The sequence below is a fragment of the Leopardus geoffroyi genome, chromosome D2 (genome assembly GCF_018350155.1).
Source record: "Leopardus geoffroyi isolate Oge1 chromosome D2, O.geoffroyi_Oge1_pat1.0, whole genome shotgun sequence".
In the NCBI taxonomy this organism is placed as follows: Eukaryota; Metazoa; Chordata; class Mammalia; order Carnivora; family Felidae; genus Leopardus; species Leopardus geoffroyi.
The window spans coordinates 87137187-87151146 of record NC_059334.1 but is presented as its reverse complement, the minus strand read 5'-3'; the positions used below and the strand labels follow the sequence as shown (position 1 = coordinate 87151146).

Genomic DNA, 13960 nt, shown 5'->3' with positions numbered 1-13960 from the left:
GCAATCTTTCAAGGAACACGGAGGAAAGTAACGAAACAGCAAAGCTAAGCGGTAAGTCACAACACGCGGGGCCCTGCGGAGGGGACTTAGTGGCCTACAGCCCATTACAGAGTCCTGTTTGTTTCCTTTTGGTCTGGAAATCCCTTTTGTGATGATCGAGTCAAAGACACGCTGGAAAACACACAGAGCCACTTCAGAGTAGAGCTCTTTCTGATAGAGACCGAACAGAGAACGAGCTGCCACCCGGGGATGACCACGCGCCTGCAGGAAAGGAAGGGGGACGGCTGTTCGGTGACAGGAAGGGACCGAGACGCAGTACAGAGAAAAAGTGGGACAGGGTCCTGGTCGGCTGCATCTCGCCTAAGACGGGAGAGGGCATACGGGCACACAAATGCATTTGCTGAACCCATTTTTAAAGGGCAATATGAACTAAAAAACTACCTTAAAAATACTGCCACTGAGAGGGTCGCCTGGGGGGCTCAGCCGGTTAAGTGTCCAACGCTTGAACTCGGCTCAGGTCGTGATCTCACGGTTCGTGGGTTCGAACCCCGAGTCAGGTTCTGCGCTGACGGCACAGAACCTGCTTGGGATTCTCTCTCTCCCTCTCTCCCTGCCCCTTTCCTGCTCATGTTTGCACACGCTCGCTCTCTCTCTCTCTCTCAAAATAAACAGGGAAACTTAAAAAAATAAAAGGAAAAGGAAAAATAAGGAAACAAAATATCAGAAAACGACGATACATTTCTCTTAGAATTTCTTCTAGGTTTGTCCTCTGAAAACCTGGAAAATCGTGACCGGCTCAACAGCCACGGGCTCCCCCCGCACTCGGCTCCGACACTCAGCTCTGTGGGGCTTTCCCACCGACAAGAGCCGGGGCCCCGGGGGGATGCTCAGGACGCGGGCAAGGCAGGCACCTGGGATCCGAACACGAGGCCGCGATGCAAGACTGCTGGGCTCCGCTCAGGAAGACACAGGAGAAAACGTGGGACCACGGGGCCGTGGGCGGGGGGAGGCCAGCAAGAGTCCGGACAAGACGCAGGGAACAATAACCACAAAGGAAGAAACGGATACAGCAGACTTTGTCAAAATTTAAAACTTCCTACGACAAGGAAGAGGCAAGGAAGTCGTGTCTCACGCAGAACTGGGACCTACCATTCGAGAAGACAAACCAGTGAAAGGGGCAAAAGACGTGAACCCGCTTCACGTGCTGGCCGCCAACAAGCACGAACGCAGCGACTCGGTGTCAGTCTTTAGGGAAACGGAAACGGACTAAGACTCAGATCAAACGACAGAGGCCAGGACGGGAGCAACCGGGGCTCTCGCACCAAATGCGTGGCCGTTTTGGGGGAACGTTCTGGTGGCCACTCATAAAATAATTCGTACACCTTCCTGACGATGCCCTCGGTCCACTCCCAGGAACCTCCTCACAGGACAAAAAGGCGCATCCACGAAAAGATGTATTAAAAAAAGGTCCCACGTAGAAAATCCCGTAGGCTGTGTTACGGGAACAAATTTCCCCCAAATCTCCTCCCTAAACTACACAAATAATTCACATCAAACATTCTTTGCAAAGCCACGTGCTTGGCATTGCGTGAACACAGAGTGTCCCCAAACCGTGAGGTCACCGCGAGTAAAAAGGGAAAAGCCAACCTATCCCAGCACCACCGACCCTCACGCTTGTGCCCGGCCGCGGGGAAATGGGACGGTACGGCTGGAGGGGTCGGGGACACGGGGTCGGGGGGAGACACCTCCCCGTGTGGGCACCACAGAGTCTGGCCGGTGGCGGGGAGGGGCTGGCAGGCCCTGCACCTGACCCGAGCCTGACCCTGATTCCGACCCCGACCCCAACCCCAAGCAGGGTGGCCCCAGTGACCGAGAGAAAGCCGGCTGAGCTCTTGAAAGTGACAAACTCACTGAACAGAGGCCAGCGTGGCAGGAAGGACACACGTGGTCTAAGAGGTCAGGCTTCCAAACACAGAGCTTCTGGGTAGAAAAAAGGCAAAAAGAGAAACTCTTAATCAAGCAGAGAAGGAGAAAAGAAGAAAAAAGGAGAAGTGTAGGGTCTTTCAGGCCAAGACCCTCTCCTCAAAACAACCCCCTGAAGCGTAGGGACTTCGCCAGGCTGGCGGGAAAGGGGGCTGTTAGGTTAGGGATCTTGTAAAATCCCCCAAACACCCGATGTCATAAACACGAATACAAGTCAAGTCCGCAGATGCCCCATGCAGAAAATCAGGAACGAAATTTTACACAAGAGTTGATGCAAAGTGTCTCTTGTTCAAAAGCAGCCACGAAGCAGAAGAAACCCATAAAGCCACACAGAATTATGCCCTGGAGGGCACGGACAGCCACCCTGAGTTAGAAATCCAAACACTAAAATGGATCAGAAATGAGGATAAGTGAAAACTTGACTTAACTGAGAAGAAAATACAAGAAAGACCCGAATTATCTCAGCAATGAGCGCTCATGAAGCGTTCGGGGCCCATAAGAGCAGGGACCGCAGTGCTGGGCTGGGGTCATGCTCTTGGGACGGGGACGTGCTCGTGGGACAGGGACATGCTCCTGGGCCATGGTTGTGCTCCTGGGCTGGGGACACGCTCTCTGGATGGGGACGTGCTCGCGGGATGGGGTTATGCTCTTGGGACAGGGACGTGCTCCTGGGCCGCAGTCGTGCTCCTCTGGGCCGGGGTCGTGCTCCTGGGCTGGGGTCGTGCTCTTGGAACAGAGACGTGCTCCTGGGCCAGGGTCGTGCTCCTGGGCTGCGGTCGTGCTCCTCTGGGCCGGGATTGTGCTCCTGGGCTGGGGTCGTGCTCTTGGGATGGGGATGTGCTCCTGGGCTGGGGTTGTGCTCCCCTAGGCCAGGGTCGTGCTCCTGGGCTGGGGACATGCTCGCGGGATGGGGTCATGCTCCGGGATGGGGACGTGCTCACGGGACAGGGTCAAGCTCCCAGGCTGGGGTCGTGCTCTTGGGACGGGGATGTGCTTGTGGGACAGGGTCATGTTCTCGGGATGGGGACATGCTTGGGGGATGGGGACGTGCTCCTGGGCTGGGATCGTGCTCCGCGGGCCTCCTATTCAGAGCTGTGATTCAGGGAGACCTTCCTCGCACAGAAAGAGACCTGATCTGCACATTTCAAGGGGCTCACTGGGGAACCCTGAGACGCGCCCAGCAAAACATCTGGATTTCAAAACTAAGGTAAAATCCTCAAAGCCTGCAGGCAAAAAGATCAGTTACCTTCCAGAGTCAAAAGAATGAGACGGGTCAGACTTTTAAACCAACACAGAAGCAAGGAAACAATGGAAACATTAAGAAAAAAATCAATGAAAGAAACCATGAACGAAGGATTTCAGAACCAGCCAAATCCGGAACATCCGTGGTTCCAGAAAGTAAGAAAGTGCTAAATAACAATGATAATGTAATCAAAATCTCACGGAACAGACAAGATGGGGCGTGTGGAAGGAACACAGGTGCTCCTAGGCCACCAGCTGGAGCCATCTGGTAAACCAGCCTGCCCTGTGGCTGCGGGACGCCGACCCGGGGGACGAAACGGTCGTCCGCGTGTCCGCACCCAAACGAAAATCATTGTGCAAAGAACGAGGAGAGTGGGGCGCCTGGGTGGCGCAGTCGGTTAAGCGTCTGACTTCAGCCAGGTCACGATCTCGCGGTCCGGGAGTTCGAGCCCCGCGTCGGGCTCTGGGCTGATGGCTCGGAGCCTGGAGCCTGTTTCCGATTCTGTGTCTCCCTCTCTCTGTGCCCCTCCCCCGTTCATGCTCTGTCTCTCTCTGTCCCAAAAATAAATAAACGTTGGAAAAAAAAAAAAAAAAAAGAACGAGGAGAAAGCGCGGCTTTTCCCGAAAGGAGCGTTCCAACCAGCCACGTGAGCCGAGGCTGGAGCTCCAGGGCCCCCAGCGGCAACGGCACGGTGACGACCGTCAGGCACGGACACGCGGAGGAGGCGAGGCTAGCGAGGGGGGATTTAAGAAGCAGGGTCCGCACGCCTCGAAGCATCTCCCCAGGATACCGCCCGGCACGGCGGAGAAGCCCCGGCCCCCGGACACCCAGGCCAGACTCACCGCGAGCGGGAGACAGACACGGACAACTCGGATGCAGGACGCGGAGGAGGGGACGCCCGCGCGGCCGCGGGCTCCTTGCCAAAGACACATAACCGTGTCCCGATCATGAGAAAAACTCCAACTCTGGGTATTTTTACAACGTCGCTCCTCAGTAGCCTGCGGAAGCATCGACGTCGGAAGAGGACAGGCAAGACCGAGGACTTGTCACCGGCTGGAGGAGACCAGGCAGACGCAACACCCACACGCAACGTGGGGTCTGGGGTGGGACCCCAGGGCAGAAGAGGGACGTTGGTGGGTAGGGAGGTCTGAATAAGGTCCGTTCTGCGGCACCACTATCGACGTCCCGGTTTTGGTGACGCAGGATGGTTGCGGAAGACGTCAACGCTGGGAAACCGGATGAGGGGTAAACGGGGCCCCGTGCCATTTTTGCAGTTTTCCTGTAGGTCTGGAACTAGTTTAAAATAAAGCTTTTAAGAAATAAGCACGTAAAAAGATACTTAATGTCACTAATGGGAAACGCAAATCGAAACTTCAACGAGACAGCGCCTCACCTCTCTCTCTCTGTCTCTCTCTCTCTCTCTCCGTATATAAATGAAAAAGAAAACCAGGTGTTGGCGAGGATGTGGAGAAGTCGAGACCCTCATGCGCTGTTGGCGGGAACGCAAACCAGTGCAGCCGCCGTGGAGAACGGTACGCAGGTTCCTTCAAGTGTAAACACAGAATTGCCACGTGGTCCGGCCATCCCACCTCTGGGTGTGCACCCAAAAGAACGGAAAGCAGGGCCTCGAAGAAATACTCGTACACGCGGGTGCATGGCGGCGTTACCCACAATACCTGAAACCTGGAAGCAATCCAAGCATCCACCGACAGTGAACAAAATGTGGTCCACGCACACAATGGGACATTATCCAGCCTTGACCAGGAGAGAAATCCGGCCACGTGCCACAACGTGGATGAGCCATGAGGACGCTGTTCCCAGTGAAACAAGCCAGTCGCGAAAGGACAAGCACCGTCTGACTCCACTTACGTGAGGTCCCCAGAGGAACCTAGAGGAGTCACACTCGTGGGGACAGAAAGCAGAAGGGTGAGTGCAGGGGCGGGGGAGGGGGACGGGGGGTTACTATTTCATCAGACAGAGTTCAGTTCTGCAAGGTGACAAAGTTCTGGAGATGGACGGTGGTGACCCCGACAGCAAGGCGAGTGTGCTCAACGCCCCTGAACGCACCCTTGAACGTGGCTGAGATGGTCAATTTTATGTGATGTGTATTTTACGACAATTTATAAAAACGAAACAGAAGAGGGGTGCACGGGTGGCTCAGGTCATGATCTCACAGTTCATGAGTTCGAGCCCCGCGTCGGGCTCTGTGCTGACAGCTCGGAGCCTGGAGCCCGCTTTGGATTCTGTGTCTCCCTCTCTCTCTCTGCCCCTCCCCTGCTCACACTGTGTCTCTCTCTCAAAAATGAATACACTTTAAGAAAACAAAACAGAACAAACCCACGAACCTGACCTCTGTCTTCCACGCATGTTGATAAGCCCCTCAGCTCTGAGGGTCCAGCTGCCCTGGCCGCCCAGCCTCACAGCAAGTGCCCCCGGCCACAGCATCCTGCCCAGCCTGCTCCTGGCCCGCGGGTCCCCACTGTACCCTCACTGGCTTCCTCCAGGCCCCAGGGCTGGCCTGCTCCTCCCCTCGGATGGCTGTGTCCTGAGCGGCCTCTTGGACCCTCAGCCAGCGGGAGGCCAGGTCACAGGCCCTGGGGGAACTGGGAAACACCTTGGTGGTTTTGGTCACAGCAGAAACAGTATGTGTTTTCACGGTGGCTTAAGGCACGTCCGTCTGGCTGCTGACCACTCCTGGAGGGCAGAGACCACGTCTGTCCCTGTTCACCGACCTTCCCAACTGAGGGCCACGGTGCCTGTCCCAGACAAGGTGACTGATTTCATGTTTTACGGGCAGGAAAGTCTGGTGGCATCAGGCCATGAGGCGGGGCCGGGAAGGGACAGCACTGAGTGATGCAGGGGGTCCCGGCGGTCCCCGGGCACAGTATCCAGGCCACAGCTTCACCTCATGAGGATCCTCCTGAGTCCCCAGGTGGGCCTCTGCTGTCCAGCCCTCTCCCCAGACTGCGTGGCTGCACTGAGCTCAGATGTGGGCGGACAGCGCAGGAGGGAAGGTCTTTGTCGCTCGAAGGGAAAAGAGACTCAGCTTGACTTTGCCTCCTGGCGTCCTTCCCTCCATTTCTTCATTCTGCCTCCAGGATCTCAACCCACATCTGGAGGGAAACCAGCCCAGAGGTCAGCCCAGGGCAGGTGGACAGGAGGTCTCCCTGGAGTCTGGGCTGGCCACAGGGAGAGCCCTGCCTCGAGACTTCTTCCTCACTCCCCGGGCCAGGCAAGAACATTCTACCCCCTGGGGCGTCTGGGTGAGCACCCAACTCTTGATTTCAGCTCAGGTCGTGATCCCAGGGTTGTGGGATCAAGCCCTGCTTGCTTCGAACTCTGTGCTGAGCATGGAGTTTGCTTAAGAGTCCGTCTCCCTCTCTCTCTCTGTGCCCCTCTCCCCCACTCGCTCACTCTCTTAAAAAAAAAAAAGGAACCTTCTGCCTTCTGCTGGCCTCTGGCCGCTCCCCACAGCCTGAGCTCCAGAAACTGAGTGGAGAGAACCCTGGGCCTCCGGATGCTCCCATAAAGATGTGCTTTGGGGCCAAGAGAACCCAGCCCCGTTCTCCTCCTGGAACCATCTGTATCATCCCTGCACTTTCGCACCAAGGAGCCCAACCCAGAAAAGCCTGGATTAGAAACCGCAGACCAGCAGACTCCCTGTCTATAATACAGAAGATTCCATACAAAGGGCGTGTGTAACACAGTACACACTCGAAAACAACCCCAGAAACCCACAACACATTGATCAGCAGAGGCACAGACACAGCCACCTTAAGAATAAACGACCAAGGGGGCGCCTGGGTGGCTCAGTCGGTTAAGCGTCTGACTTTGGCTCAGGTCATGATCTCGCGATTCATGAGTTCGAGCCCCACATCAGGCTCTGTGCTGACAGCTCAGAGCCTGGAGCCCGTTTCAGATTCTGTGTCTCCCTCTCTCTCTGCCCCTCCCCTGCTCATGCTCTGTCTCTGTCTGTCTCAAAAATAAATTAAAAACATTAAAAAAAAATTTAAAAAAAAAAAAAAAAAAAAAAAAAAAAAGAATAAACGACCAGGGGCGCCTGGGGGGCTCAGTCGGTGACGCGTCCGACTTCGGCTCAGGCCATGATCTCACGGTCCGGGAGTTCGAACCCCGCTGACAGCTTGGAGCCTGGAGCCTGCTTTGGATTGTGTCTCATTCTCTGCCCCTCCCCTGTTCATGCTCTGTCTCTCTCTGTCTCAAAAATAAATAAACATTAAAAAAAATTTTTTTAAAAAAATAAATAAACGGCCATAAGGCTTCCCAAGAGGAAAGGCCCTTGATAGGACCAACTACGTGAAGCTGGTGAAGCCCGTTTTTGCTAATTATCTCCAATATTGTAATGACCAATGTAAATTTCAGCCGCGGAGGAACCGTCAAACCAGAGAGAGAGGACAGAATGGGTGCTCAGCCCCCGGGTCGTTAAAGGGAAGTTAAGCCTGGTGGCGGCCCTCCCAGCCCGACATCCTTCCGCGCTCATGGATGCTGAGGGCCTGGTCTCACTTCCCCGGGCAGAGTGCAGAGGGAGGGGACTCTGGGGACACAGCCTGGGCTAGCCACGGAGGGGAGGGAGGAGGGCAAGGCACGGCAGGTAACCTTCAGCAGGAAGTCTGGCCGGGGACAAGGCCTCATCACTCTGCTCCGGACCGTGGCACAGCACCGTGACTGACGACCCACGGTCCAGGCCGAGCCCTGGCGGGAAGCGTGGAGGAGGGGCACGGAGACCCCAGGGGGTAGCAGGGCAGAGACCGGGACACAGGTCTGGGGTACGATCCGGGGCCCAGGGGAGGGCCCTTATGTGCCAGGACTAAGAGTCACAGATCCTAACTTAGGACAAGACCCTTCCCCTCTCCGGGTCTCGGGCTCCTCACTTCTCGATGATTCTTTGCGATACTGTCATTTTGTCCTTTGCAGGTTCCTTGAGGATGTGGCCCCAGCCTGGTTCCCTCCACCCTCCTCAAGGTGGGTCACCGGCATCCTCCAGCCTCTCCCAGGCCTCCTGCCGCCCATCCCTTCTCTCAAAGTCATGCCCACATACCTTAACAAACAGAAATCCGAACAGAGCCTGGCATAGAGCAGGCTGTGTAACAGGCGAGGTTTTTTTTTTTTATCCTATTTCCTCTTTTTTATGACAGTTTTTTGTTGCTATGCCATCGTTCACAACCTCTTAGATCTTGTATCATGAAAGCAAACTGCTCGTGCTGAAAGCCCAGACCCTGGAACGCGTTGGTCATGATGTCACCAGCCGCCCCTGGGAAAGGCAGACACCGCACACTGGCTCCTGGGGCCTCAGGCACGTGGGACAGGGCGGCTGCAGGAACACGCCGTGGCCCCGGGCATCTGCACTGACCCCCTGCTACCAGTCCCTCCCTTCGCCCTCCCCCCGTGGGCCCGGTTCTCAGCGGCCACCATCAGTACTGATAATAAATGCCAGTCACGCCTGTGTAAATATTTTCAGCACGCATGAAGTTCCGAAACAACAGCGTGTCTGCTTGAAAATCCTATTTGGACTTGAAATCACAACTTCATCAGCCCCCAACTGACAGGCACCGCTATAAAAGCTCCTTCTTTCCAACCATAGTCTTTTTTGGGAAAAAGCAGGTGTGGTAAGGACTGCTTACTCCCTTCCCCATCAGTGGCCGGGACCCCAACCCGCTGCGGCCAGTTGGTGGTGCTGTTCTGTACCCCACAGAGCAGCCGCTGCCCAGGCGGCCCCTGGATGGGGCGTGAGCGCCACAGCAGGTCCCCCAGTGGAGCCCGAGATCGACTGGGCTGGGCCAGGGTTCTTGCTTCTGAAAGCACGTCAGTGTTCTGCTGACCTGTCCCGGAAACGCTTCGAAAGGGGGCATAATACTCCTTGTTACCGAAGTTTACAAGAAGGTAAACAGGTCTGTGAGCCGTTAATGTGGGGGGAGGGGGAGGGGGACACTGCAGACAGCGGCCAAAGCAAGTCTTAACTCAGGGATGCAGATCGGCTTTCAGAAAGGCAGGAAAGGGGCGGGGGGCGTCCCTCCTTCTAATCCTAAACCCCGGCAGACACACCGCCTGGTGCCTTCTCCCCTCCACCCACCCTAAGGCGGGGAGAGCCCTCTGCACCCCCCCGAAGTGCCCACCAGCTCCCCGCTCCCTCCGTGGTGCCCAAGGCAGAGAGGGTGCGTCTGATTTCCGGCTGCCCTGCCAGTGGTCACCCTGGTCCCCGTGTTTGCAGACAACACGCACTCCTTCCTCTGCAGGAAGTGAAGCTGAACCAAAACCTCAGGTGCGGCAGGAAGTCGCTGCCCACAATCCTGCTTCTCCAAGAGACAAGGTCAAAGCGACAGGCCGGAGGGGTTTTCTAGGAAAGGTGTGGAGCCCGAGCCTCCCCTCCGACTCCTGACCCCAGTCGAGCCCTTCACGCTGCGGCTTCGGATACCGTGAGCCCCTGACCGCCCTGCCGCCACCCCCGGAAACAGGAACACGTGAAAGCAAAACACTAGACACCGAGGGGGGTGGGGGCAGCTCAATCTGCGGTGCGGAAACGCCCAAGTGGCGCGGACCCGGACGAGAGCACCTGCGCGCCGCCCACCCGGGGCCGGCGTCCCTGCCAGCACAGAGGCCTGTGCACCTGCCGCCGGCTCCCGGGAGCTCCCGCGAAATGGGCGCGATTGAGACAGGTGGCCCGCGGGGTCGCCTGGAGAAGCCGAGAGGAGCCTGGCTCCGGACAGGGGCGTCCCGGCCGCGGGCCCGCCGACCAACAGAACGTCACTCTGCCACCTCCCCCCCGCCCCCCGCCAACCCCGAACCTCCCCCGGGCCACCCCCCCCTTACCCCCCCCCGCCATCTCCGGACCCCACCCCGGGCCACTCCCGGGCCACCCGCCGGCCGCCCCCGGGGGCGGGAGGCAGGACGAGCGCGCGGGGCCACCGCCACCCCGCCGCGCAGGGCGCAGGGGCCCCGGGACGCACGGTGCCAGGCGCCGGCGCAGCGCAGAGGCCCGGCGGGGCGGCGAGCGGCGGGCGGGGGGGCTGGGGGTGGCCGGCGGCTGCTCACCGAGGCTCCCCGCGGGCTGCGGGCTCCGGGCGGCGTCCGACGGCCCGGCTCGGCCATTGCGGAGGCGCTGCGGCGGGCGGGGGGCGCGCGTCACCGCGGGCGGGCGGGCGCCCCAAACCCAGGGCCCTCCCCCGACACTCCCCGCTGCCGCCGCCGCCGGGCGCGGCCCCGCGACACCCCAACCCCACCTCTTTTCCTCCTCTGCCATCTCAGGCTGGCGGGGAGCGGGTTTGCGTCTACGGAAAGCCGGCGACGATGCTGCCGAAAATAACCCGGGTGCTGCGCAGGGCGGAGGGGGGGCGGGCGAGGCCCGCCTCGGCCGCGCCCGCCCTGACCGCCACCCACCCCTGCTGCCGGGGGCGTCCGCGCTCAGAGCCACTCACCCACACTCCTCGCCGCCGCGCAGCCCGCAGCCCGGAAGACTTGCACGTGCGTGTTTTAGCCGTTAACTCCCGGCTTCCGTCTCCAAACGCTGCCTTCCACGCCCCGGATGAGAGAGAAATGCTCTTTGGAGCCGTGCGTGGAACAATCCTCTCCGTGCTCCGGAACCAGACCCACAATTCCATCGTTAAGCCGCGGGCTCTGGGGCTGCTGGCCTCAGGGTCCCAGCACCCCCACTTCTTCAGGCTCCGGGTCTCGCCCCCCCCCCCCCGGAAAAGTGCCCACCTCTTAGAGTTGCCGGAGGGGCTCCCTGGGCTGATAGGTGTGGCAGGGCAGGGTAAGGATTGTATGAAAACCGACTCGCGGGGCACAATGGCCCCTGGGAAGGACATTCCTTCTCCCACACCCAGACTTGGAAATCAGCAGACCCCAAAGTTCGGCGCGTGAGAGCAAATGTGTTTGCAAGCGGATGATTCCCGGTGACCCTCACAGGTGCATATGCCCCTCCTCCCTTCCTCCCAGGCCCAGGCACTTTGGCCGCAGGAAACCCAGAACCGTCCGGGGATTGTTGGCTAGGAACACGTTTGCTAGCACAGAAGCTCACGTGAAGAGTTGTTCTCCCACCACAGGACACCCTGGGGCACCTTCAACTGGCCCATTCCAATATTCTCTGCCATCCGGATGATGGACACGGAGTACGACTTGGAAGTCCCACCGTGGCAGCCCCCGGCTGCCCTTCTTTGGTGAGTGGCTCAGTGGGAAAGAGCACGCGCTCTGTAAGTCTCCGGACGGCGCTCCTGGTGGAGACCTGGTGAGCAGGGAAGGAAAAACTACCCCAGGATGAGCCTTTACTCCAATGAGGTCCCACGGGGGCGCGTGGCGTGGCTCTGGGTTGGTCTCAGCTGCTGGTCTCAGACTGAGCGGGAGGCGCGGCAGTAGCCTGGGCTGGGGATGAGCGAGGTCCCGTGTGCAAGCCCGTGTGGAATCGCCATCACGCCACGACTGGGGCTCCTTCCGCGAGCGGTGTGTGCCGACAGGGGAAGCGGCTGGCTGCCACCTGCAGAACGGGTGTCTCCCCATCTGCCGGGCATGCGTGTGGAACACGGATATTCCCACACCTGAGCCCGCTCCAAAAGGTCCATCCAGACCCCCTTGACCCCATCCTCCGAAGTGGTTCCTTCTCGGTCCCTGATCATCAGCGTAGGGGAATATGTCAGCTCACTCTCCTTCCAAGGAAAGTGGAAAACCAAACATGCTGCTTGCAGTCACCCACTGGGTGGGCTCCCCTCCACCATCACCACCCCCACCCCCAATTGGGGCCCGTTCCAGCAGTGCCCCAGCCAAGAGCGTCACCGCACACAGAATCATGTGCACAGCAGGCTCCGTTTCTCAGCCATCAGTCAGTGGGTTTTAGGGAGCTGGTCATAAATCTAAAGATGCCAGTGGAGGGAAGGTGAGGGGGTCAGCTACCTGCTCAGGCAGCCTATTTACATGCTACTTGAGAACAGTCTCGTCTCAGCCTGCTCAGGCGGCCACAACAAAATCCTACAGACTGGGGGGCTTTAACAACACGTGCATCCTCTTGTTGTTCTGGAGCTGGAAGTCCAAGATCTGGGTGCTGGCAGGGGCTGGTTTCTGGTGAGGCCTCTGTCCTGATGAGTGCGGGTTCAGGCTCAGTGTGCAATGATCCCCTAAAGGTCTAGTGTTTTCCTTTCCCTTGTGCACGATCTGGGGAGTGTGGCTACAGGTCCTTTTCTGAAAGGCCGGGAGGAAACTTTGCAAATACTCACGGTGTTAGCACAGGATCCTTCCCCAGGGACACCCAACCTCTCCTTAATTAAAAGGATGTGGTGTCTGTGAACTGATTCAGGTCTGACCGTCGTGTGAGGGCGGTGACTTCTAGGACAGCGACTCAAGTCCGCTTCTCACTAAATTTAGAGTTTGCTATTTTGGTCAGATGGGTCGAATAGGCCCGTAGGGGGCTTCTCATCTAAAGGCTGAGGGGATTTATCATGGAGGGGATTTATCATGCGCATCCCTCCCACACACCTGCTGTTTCCCCCAGCACGGCATGAAGGCTCTCCCCTCCCCGAGGCGTTGAGGCAGACATTGTCAGGGCAGGCGCCTGAATCCCGGGGAAGCCTTGGAGTGGCCGTTCCCACCACTGGTCGTGGCACCACCATGAAATGAGCAGTCCTGAATAAGGGGACAGCATGAGTACAATCACTATGATCACAACTTCTGTATATATTTGAATGTTTTTCAAAACAAAAGGTAAGCATGGATATGAAGGTTATATAACGCATAACAACCGTTTACAACATAAAATTGTACCAGTTCAGAGGCAGCTGGGTGGCTCACTGGTTAAGCATCCAACTCTTGGTTTTGACTCAGGTCATGATCTCGTAGTTTGTGACATCAAGCCCCACGTCGGCTCTGCCCTGACAGCGTGGAGCCTGCTTGGGATTCTCTCTTCCTCTCTCTCTGCCCCTCCCCTGTTCTCTCTCTCAAAAATAAATAAATAAACTTAAAAAAAAATATTGTGCCAGTTCAGTGTCTCTAGCAGCAAATTAAAAACAAAACAAAACATAGGAGTGCCTGGGTGGCTCAGTCGGTTAAGCATCCGACTCTTGATCTCAGCTCAGGCAATGATCCCAGGGTCAATCAGGAGCCCTGCATTGAGCCACAATGAGCGTGGGGCCTGCTTGAGATTCTCTGTGTGTGTGTGTGTGTCTCTCACTCTCTCTCTCTCTCTCTGTCTCAAAATAAAAATTGGAAACTCAGATAGGGTTGGAAAAACACTCATGAACAGAGAGTTCTGGTTCTAGATAAAATGGAGTGAGCACACTGCCCCCCCCCCATTTCTGTCCTAAATGCAGCCATAAAATCTGAACAGAAACCATGGAGTAGCTATTTAAGAATTCTGGAAGGTAAATGGTAGCAGGTAGATTGGGGGGAAAGACCAGAATTTGGAGCACCATCACCCGGCTGTGAGTTTCTGTTCCTTCCCAGCCTGGATTAAATCCAGCCCCAACCTGGAAGCGGGCATGGGCTGAACAGAGAGCATTCTGAGAGACGCCTTCCAATTCTAGTTCAAGAAATGGTTAAGGGCAAAACTAAAAGGCAACTGATGTAATGGGAGAAGATATATGCAAAGAGAATATCGGATAAAGGGTTAGTATCCAAACTCTGTAAAGAACTTACCAAACTCAACACCCCAAAAATGAATAATCCAGTGAAGAAATGGGCAAAAGACATGAACAGACACTTTTCCAAAGAAGACATCCAGATGGCTAACAGAAACAT

The 13960-nt window shown here is 57.1% G+C and overlaps 1 protein-coding gene across 26 annotated transcripts in view; it reads right to left on the bottom strand.

Moving 5' to 3' along the window:
- Positions 1-10362, bottom strand: part of JAKMIP3 (Janus kinase and microtubule interacting protein 3) — a 117773-nt gene extending 107411 nt beyond the window's left edge. For 16 of the 26 annotated variants that reach the window (XM_045439274.1, XM_045439280.1, XM_045439282.1 and 13 more), the window contains exon 1: positions 10274-10362. The gene's annotated coding sequence lies outside the window, so the exon portion shown is untranslated. The remainder of the gene's footprint in view (positions 1-10273) is intronic. The other 10 variants (XM_045439281.1, XM_045439290.1, XM_045439292.1 and 7 more) reach the window with 1 other exon arrangement.
- Positions 10363-13960: the final 3598 nt, after the last annotated feature.